This window comes from Triticum dicoccoides, chromosome 4B (assembly GCF_002162155.2).
Source record: "Triticum dicoccoides isolate Atlit2015 ecotype Zavitan chromosome 4B, WEW_v2.0, whole genome shotgun sequence".
NCBI classification, from domain to species: Eukaryota; Viridiplantae; Streptophyta; class Magnoliopsida; order Poales; family Poaceae; genus Triticum; species Triticum dicoccoides.
Genome location: NC_041387.1, coordinates 301796339 through 301816248, shown reverse-complemented (window position 1 = coordinate 301816248; position 19910 = coordinate 301796339).

Sequence of the window (19910 nt, the reverse complement as noted above, 5' to 3'; positions counted from 1 at the left end):
CAGCCTTCCTACACACGCTACCGGAAGAAGTTTATGATGCAAGGCTCCTCCCTCTCCCTTAGTACGCTATATTGATAGTGTCCTGTCCAAGATACCCAGTCTTCCATTGCAAGATATCTCGGAAAAATCTTCCAGCATAAGGAAATGAATCTTTCTCAGTAAGCAATCAGAGGAGAAGCTTCTCAGGTACGGAACCAAGCCTCTACAGCACGCTACCACGACAAAAGCTTCGAGCGGAAGATACCCAGGCTTCTTCAGCAAACTAGCTGCATAGCTTCGAACATAAGATACCTAGCCTTCTCTCAGTATGGCACTACACACCGTTATTAGATATTACATAGTGAGCTGGCAGTACAAGGAAATACAGTTCTACAATCAGAGTCGCAACAGCTTTGTCAAAAGCGCAAATCCATCAAGACAAAGGTGTGCCTCAAGAATATTATGTTCAACTACATATACTTCCATATATATGGTGAGCATGCAGCCCAGGTCATACAAATCACTCATACGAGGATTCAACTATGTACAAACGGATCTACCGAAGGATGGTAGGAATCCAACTACCACATGATCTATGCCAAAGAAAGAAAGTCAGATATACATTTCATATGAGGCAGGAATTGACAAGTTGTGAAAGAAGACAACGCAGGATCAACCGTCTTGATACTAGTCACCAACGTCAGTTTCTTCACACCCGACAAGGTGATATCATGAACTCTTTTCACCAACTTGTATGATTGGCCACACCCGTGAGCTACATACAACTACCTTCCCCATGTACGGGTCATGTTCATAAGGACCCTTATCTTGAGCAGAACAGTATGGAATATTACACCAACAATATCTATGGTCTCAAGAAGGACCAAAGACCTATGAGGTCAAGCTATTTCAGCAAGGAATGTAGACAAAGAAAATAAATCAATGAGTAAAATTGGCAGCAAAGGTATGAAGACTCTCGTCCGATAATCATGGTCCAGATACCCAATCTAGGTTGAGCCCATGATTTCCTATACATATACAGATAGCATGGGTAATCCAAAAGCCGTTCAACCAGATCAGATCCGGTATTCCAAATTGTGGAACTAACTTGAAGAACAGCCTGTTCCAAGGAGTATCTTTCCGCCAGAAAGTCCATCAGTCTAGTCTCAAAATGCTATAGTTTGAGGTATGGTACCGTTATAAGGGTACACCCCTTTTCATTAGTCACGACAGGAGACCGTCGAAACTTTGGTACGTATCTCCTGCTTCAGCAAAAGAAACAAATCAAGATGAGTTAGTACCACGTACAGGCAGTCACATTATGCAGGAGAATGGATGACACTCAGCATTTTTTGAACCCGAAGGACCTGCATTTATTTGAACAAACCGATCGAAGGAACAAAAAGGTATTGTACCCACCGGAAAGTTATTTTCAGATTCTTTGGATATCATCGGCAGATATGAAAGAATCAAGGTCACCATGCGGATTTGGTATATGAGTAAAGATCTGACCTGATTTTGGGAATGGTGAAGCAAACCACCCAGAGTGAGGTAATCGGATCATGTGAGAATTAGGGGGAACAACATAGAGAGGAAATGGATACTCGTGTTGGAAATGGTGTCCTCAAGTCATACTTGTTCCTCCAGCAACCAAATCTTGAGGACAAGATTTCTTTAAGGGGGGGGGGAGATTTGTATCACCCTAGTTTTTGGCACTTTCTTTTTCTTTTTAATTTATTTGGTTTTGCTCTGATTTTCTTTCTAAAGCAGTTCTATGGAATTGAAACTTTGGAGATCTTCAATTCTTCTTCTCTAAAGTGGTTCATCATCAACAAACCTTTCCCCAAGATCATGTCATCTCCATTCTATCTCAACCTCAAATTTCTTTTTCTCAGGAATATTCATTTTTCTATTAAAGGAATAACCATGTTTGGCTTAGGTTGTGAAGCAACCTCTATTTGTGACTTCCACAGAATTCCCAAATAATTCTCATAAATTGTTTGGATCATATATGCCCCAAATATGTCCAAACTTTCCTTTTCTAGCCCAAAAATAATTCACCAATATTCATTCTTTATTTTTGTCAAGAGTGGTCTTCTGTGAAGGAAGTGCCACCATCTTTTCTTGTTTGCTTCCGAAAATTTTGGGCACTCTTTCATATCCATATCAATGCCTCATGTCAAATTTAACTCCATTTGCCTAGTGAATCTTCCTTAATGATTTTTCAAAGTTTCTGTCCAGAGAGAAGCTGTGTAAAGGAAGCAAGTACCCAAGGCGACCCATATATGAGTTCCGTGGGGATCACTACTTCTGCCCCATATACTAGGGAGAAGGGAGTCTGGCTAATAGCTCGATTTGGTGTTGTTCTGATTGACCAAAGAACCACTATCAACTCATCGATCTAGCACTTGCCGCATTTTTGCAATCTATCAAAAATTCTTGTTTTCAGCCCTCGCAGCACTTCTGCGTTCATCCTTTCAGCCTATCTATTGCTCTTTGGATGGACAACTTGGGCGAAAGAACCTTGCTTCCAAGGCTTTGCATGTACTGCATGAAGGTGCATCTTGTGAACTAGGTGTCGTTGTTGGTGATTACTCTATTGGGTACTCCAAAGAGACACACTAGGACCTTGAAGAACATGATAGCTGATTATGCTTTCACCTTTCTCACAGGTTCCACTTTAGGCCGCTTTGTAAAATTGTCGATTGCCATGTACAAGAATTCAAAGCCCCAGTAGAATGGGGGAAGGGGCCCAAGGTGTTGAGCCCCGAGACCGCGAAGGGCCACGATAAAGGGATGGTTTGCAAGGCTTGATCTGGTTTATGGATATTCTTGGAATGGAACTGGCATGATTCACACTTGGTGATGAGCTCACTTACATCCCGGAGGGTCCTCGGCCAGTAGAATCCTTGTCGAAAAACTTTCCTGATAAGTGCTCTTGATCCCAGATGTGAGCCACACGCGCCTCCATGTATCTCTGCCAACAGCTCTAGTCCATCCTCTTGAGTGATGCACCTCAACTTCATGTCGTTCGACCTCTTTCTGTACAGATTGTTGTCCGCAAACTGGTACATACTCGACTGCTGGTCTACTTTCTCAGATTCCTCTGGATCGTCAGGAAGTTCTCCACTTTGCAAGAATCAGACTAAGTGTTGCACCCATGTCGGAGCCTGAGGTTTGACGACAAGTACTAAAAGTATTTGTTCAGCTGTGAAAGCACTTCGTTCAGTGGTAGGAACTAGGGATTCTACCTGATGGCGTGGCTCACCAGTCAGCATGGGTTTTACCTCGACAACCTTTTCTCCAGCGGCTCCACGGAGCTCTACGGGAAAATGTTTGCTGGTGTTGAGTTTCCTCCTTTTTCTTGTCAGGGATGATGGAGAGACTGTTGGTTGGGTGAGGTGGAGCACAAAAGTGCCTGGTTATACACGAAGCTTCTGTGCTGCACAACTCGACATGCAATTAGCGATGTTGTTTTCCGCCTGGGGTAGTTTCTCTGTTTGCAGCCCGTCAAAGTGCCCCTCCAGCTTCCTCACCTCTTCCACGCAGGCTTCCATCAGTAGGCTCTGATAATCTTTGTTCACCTGCTTTACCTCACCAAACCCAAGTCAGTAATCAATGCAGTGTCAAGGTGGTAAGCAACCAGGTGGATCCTATCAAACCCATGGCAACATCAAGGAGAAGAGATTAGCTTTATTGACACCCGTCCAGGAGGCAGATAAGCAACACAACAGACTTGCTGAGGTTCACCCTCGGCACGATGATGACGCACAAGTATTGGGGGTCAATCGTAGTCCTTTCGATAAGTAAGAGTGTTGAACCCAATGAGGAGCAGAAGGAAATGACAAATGGTTTTCACCAAGGTAATCTCTGCACACACTAAAAATGTAGGTAACGAGTAATTTCATAGCAAGATAATTTGTAACGTGCAAGTAACGGTAACGGGAAATAATGTGCAGCAAGGTAGCCCAATCCTTTGTGGCAAAGGAAAGGCCAGAACGGTCTCTTATGATAAGCAAAGTGTTCTTGAGGGTACATGGGAATTTCATCTAGTCACTTATATCATGTTGGTTTGATTTGTGTTCGCTACTTTGATAATTTGATATGTGGGTGGACCGGTGCTTAGGTGTTGTTCTTACTTGAACAATCCACCTACTTATTATTAACCCCCTCGCAAGCATCCGCAACTACGAGAAAAGTATTAAGATAAAATGTAACCATAGCGTTAAACTTTTGGATCCAAATCAGTCCCTTATGAAATAGCGCATAAACTAGGGTTTACGCTTCTGTCACTCTAGCAACCCATCATCTTATAACTACTCCATAATGCATTCCCTTAGGCCCAAATAAGGTGAAGTGCCATGTAGTCCACGTTCACGTGACACCACTAAGGGAATCACAACATACATATCATCAAAATATCGAACACATATCAAGTTCATATGGTTACTTGCAACAAGATTTCTCCCGTGACCTCAAGAACAAAAGTAACTACTCACAAGTGATAATCATGCTCAAGATCATAGGGGTATTAAATAGCATAATGGATCTGAACATATAATCTTCCACCAAATAAACCATATAGTAATCAACTACAAGATGTAATCAACACTACTAGTCACCCACAAGTACCAATCTAAGGTTCTGGTACAAAGATTGAACACAAGATATGAACTAGTGTTTGAGAGGAGATAGTGTTGTTGAAGATGTTGACGGAGATTGCCCTCCCAAAGATGGGAGAGTTGTTGGTGATGATAATGACGATGATTTCCCGATTCGGGAGGGCGTTCCCCCCGATGGAATCGCTCCACTAGAGGGCAAAAGTGCTCCTGCCCAAGTTCCGCCTCGAGACGGCGGTGCTTCGCCCTAAAAGTTCTCTCCCCATTTTTTTGTAGGTCCAAATTACTTATATACCAAAAGATTGGCACCGGAGGTGGGCCGAGGAGGGCACAACCCACCAGGGCACGCATGGGGGCCCTCGCGTGCCCAGGTAGGTTGTGCCCACTTGGTGGGCCCCCTTGGTAGTTATTTGCTCCAATAATTCTTAAATATTCCATAAAAAAAATTTCGTGAAGTTTCAACTCATTTGGAGATGTGCAGAATAGGTAACTCTGACATAGCCTTCCAGAATTCCAGCTACCAGTATTCTCCCTCTTTGTGTAAACCTTGCATAATATAATAGAAAAGGCATTAGAAATACTCCAAAAAGCTTTATTATGCATAAAAACATTATAAATAACAGTGGGAAACATGATACCAAATGGACGTATCAACTCCCCCAAGCTTAGACCTCACTTGTCTCAAGTGAAAACTGAAATCGAAAAACATGTCCACATGCTTAGAGACAGAGGTGTCAATAAAAACAAAATACGGACATAGAAGCATCATGTATAGTATTATAATAGGAAGGAACTTTAACATAAAACTTTGTCAAATAAATTTTATGATATAGCTTCTATCATATAACTTCTCATGAGAAAGTAACAATTCATCACAACATTGAAGTATAAAGGTTAAACCTTATTGAAAACCAACAAACTATGTTGTTAGTCAACTTTGCAACTACAATTCATCATCTTTTCAGGAAGGGCCACATATCAGAGCCTTTTGGCAAGTCCACATACTCAACCATCATATATAGTATTCTATGATTGCTAACACTCACCGCATAAACATGAGCAAAAAGTTTCAACCGGACACATAAAAATATAGGTACTTATAGTTTCGCCTCCCAACATATTCACCTGAAGGGTGATGTCAACAATAATAACTCATGCCCACCCATATCCAACTGGATATATGTGACTAGATCTTTCCTCACCACATGGTGCTTGCAAAAAGAGAAAATAAAAAGGAATAGATAAGAATACTTTGACTCTTGCATAAAAGTAAATACATAAAAGTAAAAGATAGGCCCTTCACAGAGGGAAGCAGAGGTTGCCATGCACTTTTTGGTTGTATGCTAAATCTCCTTGTGAAAAAGAATGTCACATTATATTGCCCCTTGTGATAGCAACCTTTATTATGTAGTCCGTCGCTTTTATTATTTTGCCATCACAAGTTCATACAATGCTCAATTTTCTCTTACACTAAATGATCCAACACATTTAGAAGCAATTTTTATTGCCTTATTGCATCGATGACAACTTACTTGAAGGATCTTACTCAATCCATAGGTAGGTATGGTGGACTCTTCAAAGTAAGATTTGGGTTAAGGGTTTTGGATGCACAAGTAGTATCTCTACTTAGTGCGGAATTTTTGGCTAGAAAAGATATTGAGCAAGCACCACATGTTAAAGGATCTATGACAATATAACTTCTATGTGAATATGAACAAGCATAAATCATTACATTGTCTTCCTTGTCCAAGATCAACAATTTTTGCATATAATATTTTGATGGGGGCTCACAATCATGAAAGATGTCCAGGATAGTGTATTTGCATATGAATCTTCTCTTCCCTTATTAATTCTTTCATGAATTGCATCATTGAGCAATGCTATGTTTGTTAATGCCCAATAAATGTTACCACTTATAGTTTTCCTTATGTGATGTCATTACTTACCATAAGATTAGCATACGGTATTTTTAATTATTTCCTTTCTTTTTACTGAGACATAAAAGTAAATAAACAAAACTCAAACTACTCTTTATTATATATCTCGCACACGGTTACACCGAAAGATAGATCACTAAGAAAACACTTGAAAAGAAAGGATTGAACTAAAAAAATTATTCAACTAAATCAAAAGATAACCAAAGATCAAACTAAAATAGATAAGGGAAAAGATAGTGGTGGTGATACGATACTGGGACAGCTCCTCCATGATTGGCACAAGCCAAGGGCAGTGTCCATACCATGAAATCACATCTCCTTTGGTGATGAAGAAGATGGTGGAGGTGAAGTAGTGGCGTCACACTTCAGGCTCAGGAGGTACTCCAATATATGGATGATGCTCCGGAGGTGTTCTTGCAATAGAATATTTTCATGAGTGAGATATTTCTTTTCCACATGAACCATTTCGATGATCCTAAAAGCCTCAATTTCAGTAGGGGTAAGATGATCATAGTGAGGCTTAAGGATGTCCTCTTCTTCTGCTGCTGGAATGGCTTGCCCCTCTTCCGGAACTTGATCTCCATTAGCAGTCTTCTCTGGTCCCTCTCTGTTTAGTTCCATCTTTATCAACGAATCATCCTATTCTACTTTGTTGGAGGAGGGAGAAGACATGATACTTGGCTTAACAGATCTGACAAAAAACAACAAGAAAGAAGAATAGAAGATTTCTCTGTGATACGGAGCTCAATGCGTCTGGGGGTATATAAAGATTTTTTATCTTGGGAACAGGAAAACAGGAGAAAAATAGAGTCTAGAAGGTTCTCGAGGTGGGCATAACCCACTTGGGTGCGCCAGGGGGCCCTGGCATGCCCTGGTATCTTGTGCCCTCTCGGGTGCCTTCGTGGTTGTTTCTTATTTTCCTAATTTTTAAAATATTCCAAAACTGATAGAAAATAGTTTTATAGATTTTTCGGAGTGTGTTTACTTACCATATCACGTACCTCCTCTTTTTCGGTTAGTTTGTAGTGTTCCAGAAGGTCGCCTTTATGTGTTCCTTAGGTGTCATTGTTTGGATAATATTGCTTTCAACATTAATAGGCGTACCTGAGATATAGTGTTTAATTCATTGCCCATTGACCACCTTCGGGTTAGTACCTTCGGAGTTATTTATTTTGTTGGCTCCAGAACGATAAACCTCTTTGATGATATATGGTCCTTCCCATTTAGAGAGGAGCTTTCCTGCGAAGAATCTGAAACGAGAGTTGTACAAAAGGACATATTCACAAACTTTAAATTCCTACTTTTGGATTCTTTTGTGATGCCATCTTTTAACTTTTTGTTTAAACAACTTGGCATTTTCATTAGCTTGGGTTCTCCATTCATATAGTGAGCTGATATCAAATAGACACTTTTCACCAGCAAATTTGAAATCATAAGTGAGTTCTTTAATTTCCCAATATGCTTTATGTTCTAACTCAAGAGGCAAATGACGAGCTTTTCCATAAACCATTTTGTAGGAAGACATACCCATAGGATTTTTATATGCTGTTCTGTAGGCCCAAAATGCATCATCCAATTTCTTAGACCAATTATTTTGGGACCTATTAACAGTTTTCTGTAATATTAGTTTTATTTTTCTATTGATAAGTTCAAATTCACCACTAGATTGAGGATGATAGGGTAATGGAATTGTATGGTTAACGTCATACTTAGCAAGCATTTTACGAAAAGTACCATGAATAAAGTGTGAACCACCATCAATCATTAAATATCTAGGGACTCCATACCTTGGGAAAATAACTTCTTTAAGCATTTCAATGGAAGTGTTGTGATCAGCACTACTAGTTGATATAGCTTCTACCCACTTAGTGACATAATCAACAACAACCAAAATATGTGTATACCCATTAGAGGAAGGAAAAGGTCCCATAAAATAAAAACCCCAAACATCAAATGGTTCAACAACAAGTGAATAATTAATAAGCATTTATTGACGCTTACCAATATTACTAATTCTTTGGCATTCATCACAAGATAAAACAAACTTACAGGCATCTTTGAAGAGAGTAGGCCAATAAAAACCAGATTGCAATACCTTGTGAGCAGTTCTATCTCCTGCATGATGTCCTCCATAAGCTTCGGAGTGACATTTCCATAGGATTTGTCCCTATTGATGCTCAGGTACACAACATCTAATAATACCATCTACTCCTTCTTTATAAAGATGTGGGTCATCCCAAAAGTAATGTCTTAAATCATAGAAGAATATTATTTTGTTGGTATGTGAAGCTAGGTGGTCTGTATTTAGCCATAATATAATTAGCATAGTCAACATACCAAGGAGTGTTATGAGAAACATTTATTGCAGCTAATTTTTCATCAGGAAAACTATGGGTCATCAAGGATATTCTCTAACCTAGATAAGTTATCAGCTACGGGGTTCTCAGCTCCTGTCCTATCAGTAATATGTAAATCAAATTCTTGTAGCAAGAGAACCCACCTAATGAGTCTAGGTTTAGCATCTTTCTTTTCCATAAGATATATAATAGCAACATGATCAGTGTGAACAGTAACTTTGGAATCAACAATGTAAGATCTGAATTTATCATAAGCAAACACAACTGCTAAAAACTCTTTTTCGGTAGTAGCATAATTTCTTTTTGGGCACTATCTAGAGTTTTTCTAGCATACATTTAATTTCTTATCAACTCTTTGTCCTAGAACATCACCAACAGCATAATCACTAGCATCACAAATAATTTCAAATGGCAAGTTCCAATCAGTTGGTTGAAAAATAGGTGTAGAAATCAAGGCTTTCTTAAGTGTTTCAAAGGCTTGTACACAATCATCATCAAAAACAAATGGCACGTCCTTTTGTAAAAGATGTGTAAGAGGCTTAGAAATTTTAGAGAAGTCCTTAATAAATCTCCTATAAAAACCAGCATGACCAAGGAAACTACAAATACCTTTAATATCTCTGGGACATGGCATTTTCTCAATTGCATCAACTTTAGCTTTATCCACCTCAATACCTCGTTCAGAAATTTTATGCCCTAACACAACACATTCATTAACAATAAAGTGGCCCTTCTCCCAATTCAAGACAAGATTAGTTGAAAGTGCGTTATATCGACTATAGGGGTGGGTCAATAGGCGATTTTTACAAATTCGTCACCGAGGAATTTCTAGGTGAAGAAATTCCTAAGCAACGACACACTAGCAGTGGAATAAGTACTCAGGTATAAGCATAACAGAGCAACATCACTGTCATCATGATGAAATGAACACAAACACAGAGTACAGATAGTGTGAAAACAGGATAATCAGGCTGAAGACTATGTGACTGAAGAAATAGGATTAAGGAAATAGAGAAAGTCTTCAGCCAAAGTCTTCAAACAGTAATGATCAGGTTCATAAACACATGAATGAGGAAATGAAAGGGTTGAGGAAAAGAACCAGTTGGCTTGGTGAAGACAATGATTTGGTAGACCAGTTCCAACTGATGTGACAGTTGTACGTCTGGTTGGAGCAGCTGGGTATTTAAACCTGAGCACACATAGTCCCGGACAAACAGTCCTCACCTGTAGGATCGAAAGTATATCAAGAGGGGGTGATTAGACTACTTGACCAACTAAAAACTTAGCCTTTTCCCAATTTCATATCTTGGCAGATTTTAGCAACTTAGCACAAGTCAAGCAATCACAATACAATTCAAGCAAGCATGCAAAGATTATATGACCATTGAAAGAAAGTAAATGGGAGGAGTTTGGAGGGAGAAAATGCAATGTTGACACGGAGATTTTTGGCGTGGTTCGATAGGTGGTGCTATCGTACATCCATGTTGATGGATACTTCAACCCATGATGGGTAACAGTTGCGCGAGTCCATGGAGGGCTCCACACACGAAGGGTCCATGAAGAAGCAACCTTGTCTATCCCACCATGACTATCGCCCACGAAGGACTTGCCTCACTTGGGTAGATCTTCACGAAGTAGGCGATCTCCTTGCCCTTACAAAATCCTTGGTTCAACTCCACAATCTTAATGGAGGCTCCCAAGTGACACCTAACCAATCTAGGAGACACCACTCTCCAAAAGGTAATAGATGGTGTGTTGATGATGAACTCCTTGCTCTTGTGCTCCAAATGATAGTCTCCCCAACACTCAACTCTCTCTCATAGATTTGGCCATGGTGGAAAGATGATTTGAGTGGAAAGCAACTTGGGATAGGCTAGAGATCAAGATTCTTGTGGTTGGAATGGAATGTCTTGGTCTCAACACATGAGTAGGTGGTTCTCTCTTAGAAAATCAATGGTGGAAGTGTAGGCACTTTCTGATAGCTCTCTCCGTGAATGAAGAATGGGTGGAGGCGTATATATAGCCTCCACACAAAATCAAACCGTTACACACAGATTCCCAAACTCGGTGAGAACGAATGGTAAAACTCGGTCAGACCGATTCAGGTCAAAATATGAATGTTAGGATTTTTGGTGGGACCGATACGATCAACTCGGTAGGACTGATGCGCTAGGGTTAGGGCATAACATAATCTCGGTGTGACCTATCACATGAACTCGGTGGGACCGATTTCAGTAATAGGCACATAGAGAGTTGGTGAGGCAAACTCGGTGGGACCGATTTGCTCATTTCGGTGAGACCGAAACATTACGAAAAGGAAACATGGAGTTTGCATTGGGAACTCAGTGGGACCGATCCACTCATTTTGGTGGGACCAAAACATTACGAAAAGGAAATAGGGAGTTTGCAATCCCATCGGTGGGACCGAGATCCTTATCAGTGAAACCAAAGTGACTAGGGTTTGTGGCAGTGGCCATGTCAAATGAACTCGGTGGCGCCAGATAGATCAAATCGGTGGGGCCGAGTTTGACTTTTAGGTTTAGGACATATGTGGAAATGAGAAAGTGGCTGAGGGTTTTGGAGCATATCACTAAGCATTTTGAGCAAGAAAGCCATTAAGCAACACCTCATCCCCTTTTAATAGTATCGGCTTTCCTATGGACTCAATGTGATCCTGGATCACTAAAATAAAATGTAGAGTCTTCAGCTTGTTGCCAATATGTGCCCTTAGCATTTTGAGGGGTCCACATCTCTAGTCCATGCCATGCCAATCATTGAACTTTATGAAATGATCATCTTGAAAGCGCATTAGTTTAATGAGCTATATGTTGTTAAGAATTTACCAAAACCACCCAGGATTAGTTTCATTTTCAACCTCCGCCTTTTTGGTATTTGATGACAAATATAGATCAAAGCTTCAACAAATGATAATAAGAATAAAAAGCATAGTCGCTTTAAGAAGTATGTGCTAAGGAAGAGCTCCCCCTAAATTTGTGCATTATTTAAGATTTGCTTTTGAATGCAAATGCACAACCAATTAGGACATGGGTTACTCTTCCATGTCACATACATGTTGGTGGAGCGCTCAAAATCATAGAAAAAGGAACAAGCACTAATCACCAAGGCAAAGTGAATGATAATACATAAAAGATAGATAATATCATCATCCAAGCATAGGCATTAAGAATGATATGATCAAACACATGACCATAAGAAGTATCTCACACACATAAACATAAAGTATGATCTATACACTTTCTCCCTCGAAAAGAAGCACAGACAAGCAAATAAGTAGCAAAAGAAGCAAAGCTCTCCCTCCCTCGAAGCCTATGATCTATACACTTTATCCCCCTTTGGCAACAAGTTACCAAAAAGCTTGAAAATGCATAGTGCTATGCGGCTCTCTAAGCTTGATCTTTAGGAGGTGGTGTTGAGAGGACTCCAAGGATGACACCATCTGTTGAAGTTGATGCAACTAGTGGAGTTGCCACTTGAAGGGCAACTAGAGCTGTGGCTATAGGTGCTGATGTTGTAGCTCCAGTGTCTGGCACTGGCACTGCTGCAGACCTCTGTGCCCTAGGCACTCTATGAAATACTTTTGTAGTTGCTTTCCCCTTTCTCTCTTCTCCTTCTTCCTGGAGCTGCTCAACATCAGTTTGAATCTCTGTCACCTTCAAGTCAAGATCATAGAATTTGGTTTCAATGATCCTCTCCAAGCTCTGTTGGTTCTGAGTCAGGGTGGCCAAACCTTTCTCTATCCTCAAGGTAGCTTGAATAAGATATCCAAGTTGGCCTTTCTTTGACTTGAGGAACACTTGTGAAGCCTCTTCAGCACTTGGCATATTTGCTGCCTTCTCAGCTTGTGCTTTCTGCCTCTTCTCTTGAGCTTCCATAGATGTGGGATCTTCAGCATTCATGACAATAGTGTTGTCCTCAAAATCAGGCCTCAAGGGAAGATGCTCTTTGTCCAACAAATACACTCCTTTGGGCATCTTGGAGTTTATCAACATCTGTATATGTGGAGCATACCCACATGACCTCTTCTGTTGAGCAGCTTTTCTCTTGATGGTATCTACAATCAAACTCATAACTTTGAACTTCTGGGGCAAGTCAAACAGCTGAAGCAAATTAATGGAAGAGCCTCTGATCATCCCTTGATCTCCTAATTTGGGCAACAAGGTGTGCCTCAAAATGGTGTTCATTGTGGCCAATCTAGACATCAAGTAGTACACTGATCCTAGCTTGTGTGTCTCCAAGGCTTTGTGAGGTATCTCCTTGTACATGTTGGCCATGGAGTTGTGATCCTTCTTCTTCTCAACATATACATCAATGTCTTTCTCAGCTTCTTTGGGGGCACTTATTAGCTTGGCCCACTCATCAACAGAAGATTGGTACCTTGTACCTTCAGACATCTAGACTATCTTGCCATCTGGATAGAAATGAGCAATTGAGAAGAATTTCGTAATGAGCTCATCATTCCACTTGGTCAACTTCTAACACACAAACTTAGTCAACTCCATTGAGCTTGAAGCTTTCACGCACTCCTGGAAAGTGATCCTCATTAGCATCAATATATTTCTAGTCAACCCACTTCATGTCACACATTATAGGCTTCTTGTCAAGCAGCACTGTCTCATAGAAATCTTGTTGTTCTTTGGTGTGAAACCTGGAGTCCACAACAGTTCTCCTCCTTACAACATATGGATCAGCTTGTCTCCATAGTCTGAGACCTCCGTCCTTTCTTTCCTTCATGTTCTCTGCCACTGGATGATTGTCATCATGGTCTGGTATCTTTGGCTTGAGTTTTCTACGCACTTGGGCTTCATCTTCTTCTTATTCAACCTCAGGCACCGGGACCTTGTTCTTCTCTGCAGTAGGAATGTTCCTGTTGCTTTTCTTGGGTGTAGTCTTGGAGGCTTGAGCTGGAGCTTTGGGGGCAGTCTTGGGCTGCTTTGAAGGTGCACCCCCAGATTTGATGGCATCCCCCATCATGTTTTGAGACTTGGGTGCTGGTGCAACATCCTCTGCTTCTTCCTCTTCTACAGAATCTCTCCTCATAGATGGATTTCCAAGCACTCTTTCAACCGTTTTCCTGACCCTTTCTTTTCTCTTCTTGCCATCTCCATCTTCTCTGGCCTCAAGAGTGAATTCCATTGTCTCTTGTGTTGATGCCCTGGCCTTTGACATAGGCACTCTCTTTGTAGGTGCTTTCTTGCACAGACCTGGCTTGGTGGAAGCGGCAGCAGCATATTCCTTCTTGAGCACATTTTTCTTTGAAGTCACTTCCTCAACTTCAAAGTCCTCATCCTCTGAATCTGAAGTTTTCTTTTTTTTTCTCCCTAGTTGTTTCCTTAGGCAGGTTGCTTGGTGTGCTCCTGCTACCCTCATCAAAGCTGCCAGAGGGACTAGTGCCCTCACTTAGGTCCATCTGCTCCTCTGACTTGTTCTGGCTGTCACTCTGATCAGACATACTGACACTGCAAACTGAGAGCTAACCCTGTGAATAGTTGTAGATGAGATAGAGTAGATGAGCATCACAAAGTGCAGAATTTTTCAAAAAGAATGAGTCACAAACTTAGTTTTAGTTTTCCATCGAAAGCATTTCGGAGCTACCGATTTTCAAAACTTGGTGACACTAAAGCAACTTTGGATTATAAACTAGTGGAATCGGTCAGACTGAGACACAGTTCGTTGACTCCGAGTTTGCTGGTTTCACAAATTCCTGAACTCGGTCACACCGATTTGCAATTTTTGGTCAGACCGAAAATCATATGTGCAATGTCCTAAGCTAAATCAATGAGACCGATTTCCACAATTCGGTCGGTCCGAGATGAGTTCGGTGGAAACCTAACCCTAAATTTCGAATCAAAACTAATCTAATTGAAGTTTTCTGTGGATAGATTGATCTCATACTTGGTAAGAAACATGGCATTGTCTTTGTGCTAAGAACCGGAGGTAAAAGAATGCACAAAGTGTCGAACTCATACCCTAACTTGGCGATGAGCTTGCTTCGGTGGCAACGGAGGTGAAGATTTCCGTTGACGACGGCGGAGACCAGCAGCGGGAGGTCGCTGGCTATGAGAGGATGATCCGGAGACCCAAGGCGTCATAGCAGGACACGCGCGGGCGAAGAGGTTTTGAAGGAATTTCCAAAATTTGACCTTTTGGTATATATATATATCCTGACCCTGTCGGTGTGACCGAGTGGAATGACTCGGTGGCATCAAGATGCAGAATCGCAAGCGGTTACTACAACTCAGTGTGACGGAATGTTCTAATACATAAAGAGATCACAAAACAAAACTGAAAACTACTTGATACTAAAACTTCAATCTACTAGATCAAGATATTACTAAAAGGACCGAACTAAATAAAACAGTAAAGATAGGAGTGTGATGGTGATACGATATCGGGGCACCTCCCCCAAGCTTGGCAGTTGCCAAGGGGAGTGCCCATACCCATGTAATAATGCCTCCTTCTTCACGGTTGGTGTTATCATGTTCTTGGCAATGATGCCCCTCAGGATACGATTCTCCTCCTCGAGCTTATTGACTAGTTGTTTGAGGTCCATAATTTCTTAGCGGACCTTGCCCGTAATGAATAAAGCTCCCTTTACCCAAGGATGCTGCATAACTTCTGGAGAACAAGTGACGCTCTTTTTCATATTTTCATAAGAAAGAAATCCAAAGTTGGAAGGGATGACCGAATTTGGAATAGCCGAGCTATGTAGTTCCCCCATCATGAATTCTGCTTGGAGACAAGAGGTAACTTATTTATCTTCCTCCATGGCATCTATCCTTTTCAAGTCGGCCTCCATCTCATCCTTCGTTGATGGTCCAAAGTGATAAGCATCGGTATTTGCTCCTGGACCTGGTGTCGGGTGAGATACCCGACTCTCCCCGACTGACTCTTGAGAAGACATCTTGCTCTTAAACTGCAACATGAACAACTTGAAACGAAAACAGAGGATATGTGCGTGATACAGTGGTCCAAGCCTTCGGAAGATTATATAATGAATTTTTACCGGCCAAAATATGTAACGTGTAAGAAAACGGAGTCCGGGAGGCACACGAGGTGGCCACGAGATAGGGGGGCGCGCCCTCCACCCTCGTGGAGGCCTCATGTCCTTCCTGAACTACTTCTTTCTTCCTAAAATTCTTAAATATTCCAAAACTGATAAAAATTGCCATTAGAATTGTTTTGGAGTCGGTTTACTTACCGTACCACATACCGATTCCTTTCGGAGTCTGGAACGTTCTGGAAAGTGTCCCTTATGTATTCCTTAGGGGTTACGGTTTCAACAATATTAGTTTCAACATTGATAGGATTACCTGAGATGTAATGCTTAATTCTTTGACCGTTCACCGCCCTCGGACTTGTGCCTTCAAAGTTGTTGATTTTTATGGCACCGGAACGATAGACCTCCTCGATAACGTAAGGACCTTCCCATTTAGAGAGAAGTTTTCTTGCAAAAAATCTTAAACGCGAGTTGAATAATAACACATAATCACCTACCTTAAACTCACGCTTTTGTATCCTTTTGTCATGCTAGCGTTTGACTTTTTCTTTGAATAGCTTGGCATTCTCATAGGCTTGGGTTCTCCATTCATCAAGTGAGCTAATATCAAACAACCTCTTCTCACCAGCAAGTTTGAAGTCATAGTTGAGCTCTTTAATAGCCCAATATGCTTTATGTTCAAGTTCTAGAGGTAAATGACATGCTTTTTCATAAACCATCTTATATGGAGACATACCCATAGGATTTTTGTATGCAGTTCTATAGGCCCATAATGCATCATCAAGTTTTTTGGACCAATTCTTTCTAGATCTATTTACAGTCTTTTGCAAAATTAATTTGAGCTCTCTATTGCTCAACTCTACTTGACCACCAGACTGCGGATGATAAGGAGATGTGATTCTATGATTAACATCATACTTAGCAAGCATCTTACGGAAAGCACCATGAATAAAATGCGAACCACCATCTGTCATAAGATATCTAGGGACTCCAAACCTCGGAAAAATAACTTCTTTAAGCATTTAATGGAAGTTTTATGATCAGCACTACTAGTTGGAATAGCTTCTAACCACTTAGTAACGTAATCAACGCCAACGAAAATATGTGTATAACCATTAGAGGCTGGAAAGGGTCCCATATAATCAAAGCCCCAAACATCAAACGGTTCAATAACAAGAGAATAATTCATAGGCATTTCTTTATGTCTACTAATATTACCAATTATTTGACATTCATCACAAGATAAGACAAATATACGAGCATCTTTGAAGAGAGTAGGCCAATAAAAACCAAATTGCAGTACCTTATGTGCAGTTCTATCTCCAGTGTGGTGTCCTCCATAGGATTCAGAGTGACCCTTGCGTAGGATATGTTCCTGTTCATGATCAGGTAAACAACGTCTAATAACACCATCTACTCCTTCTTTATAAAGGTGTGGGTCATCCTAGAAGTAATGTCTTAAATCATAAAAGAACTTTTTCTTTTGCTGGTATGTGAAACTAGGAGGTATAAATTTAGCAACAATGTAATTAGCATAATCAGCATACCAAGGAGTAGCACGAGAAGCATTAACGACCGCTAATTGTTCATCAGGAAAGCTATCATTAATAGGCAGTGGGTCATCAAGAACATTCTCTAACCTACACAAGTTGTCTACAGTGGGGTTCTCAGCTCCCTTTCTATCAATAATATGTAAATCAAATTCTTGGAGCAAGAGAACCCATCTAATAGGTCTAGGCTTAGCATCTTTCTTTTCCATAAGATATTTAATAGCAGCATGATCAGTGTGAATAGTAACTTTGGAATCACCAATATAAGGTTTAAACTTATCACATGCAAACACAACTGCTAAAAACTCTTTTTCAGTAGTAGCATAATTTCTCTGGGCAGTATCAAGAGTCTTACTAGCGTACTGAATAACATTCAATTTCTTATCAACTCTTTGCCCTAGAACAGCACCTACAACATAATCACTAGCATCGCACATAATTTCAAAGGGTAAATTCCAATCAGGTGGCTGAACAATAGGTGCAGTGATCAAAGCTTTCTTAAGTATTTCAAATGCTTCTACACAATCATCATCAAAGACAAAAGGAATATCTTTTTGCAATAAATTAGTCAGAGGCATAGATATTTTAGAGAAGTCTTTAATGAACCTCCTTTCAAAACCGGCATGACCAAGCAAACTTCTTATACCTTTTATGTTCTTGGGACATGGCATCTTTTCAATAGCATCAACTTTAGCCTTATCAACTTCAATACCTCTCTCCGAGATCTTGTGCCCCAAGACAATGCCTTCATTAACCATAAAGTGGCACTTTTCCCAATTCAAGACGAGACTAGTGTCTTTGCATCTCTGCAAAACTCCATCAAGGTTGCTCAAGCAATCATCAAAAGAGGATCCATAAACGGAGAAATCATCCCTGAACACCTCACAAATCTTTTCACAAAAGTCAGAGAATATAGCCATCATACATCTTTGAAAGGTAACAGGTGCATTACATAAACCAAAAGGCATACGTCTATAAACAAAAGTACCGAAAAGGACAAGTAAAAGTAGTTTTAGATTGATCCTTCGCTGACACAGGTATCTGCGAGAAACCAGAATAACCATCTAGAAAGCAAAAATGTGTGTGTTTGGATAGTCTTTCTAGCACTTTATCAATAAAAGGTAAAGGGTAATGATCTTTCTTAGTAGCTTTATTTAATTTACAGAAACCAATTACCATGCTATAACCTATAATAATTCTTTGCGGGATCAATTCATCTTTATCATTAGGAACGACAGTAATACCTCCCTTTTTAGGAACACAATGGACAGTGCCTACCCAATCACTATCAGCAACGAGATAAATTATACCTGCCTCAAGGAGCTTTAGTATCTCCTATCTTACAACTTCTTTCATCTTCGGATTTAATCATCGTTGAGGATCTCTAACTGGTTTTGCATTGTCCTCCAAATTAATTTTGTGTTGGCATAACATGGGACTAATGCCCTTGAGATCATTCAGAGTATATCCAATAGCAACACGATGCTTCTTCAGAGTTTTCAATGATCTTTCTTCTTCTTGCTCTGAAAGGTTAGCACTAATAATAACATGATATATTTTATTTTCATGAGTATAAGCATACTTAAGATTATTAGGTAATGGTTTGAGTTCAAACACATGATCGCAATTGGGTGGAGGGGGATCCCCAAGAATTTTAATGGGAAGGTTGTGTTTTAGCATAGTTCCTGTTTAAGGAACACTTCATCTATTTCCCTATTTCCTTCATAAACATATCATTTTCATGGTCAAGCAAATATTGTTCTAACGGATCAGTAGGAGGCATGGCAATAGAAGAAAGACCAACAATCTAATCCTTACTAGGTGATTCTCTATCAAGAGGTTGTCTATGAAACTTAGCAAAATTAAATTCATGAGACATACCCTCTAACCCAATTGTAAGATTATCCTTTTCACAATCAATCTTAGCATTAACTCTATTCAAGAAGGGTCTACCAAAAATAATGGGACAAAAGTCATCTTATGGGGAACCAAGAACAACAAAATCATCAAGATATTTAACCTTCCCACACAAGACTTCAACATCTCTAACTATCCCAACTGGTTTAATGGTGTCCCTATTAGCAAGCTTAATAGTAATATCAATGTCTTCCAATTCAACGGGTGCAATGTCATGCATAATTTCTTTATATAAGTCATAGGGTATTGCACTAGCACTAGCACCAATATCACATAAGCCATGATAACATTGATCTCCTATTTTAACAGAAATAACAGGCATGCCTACCACAGGTCTATGTATCTTAGTATCTGGTCTAGCAATATTAGCAGTCTCACCACAGAAATAAATAACATGCCCATCTAAATCATCATCCAAGAGATCTTTAACCACAACAATACTAGGTTCAACTTTGATTTGCTCAGGAGGTGTATAAGTCCTAGTATTACTCTTACAAACAATAGTCGAAGTTTTAGCATGATCCTTTATCCTA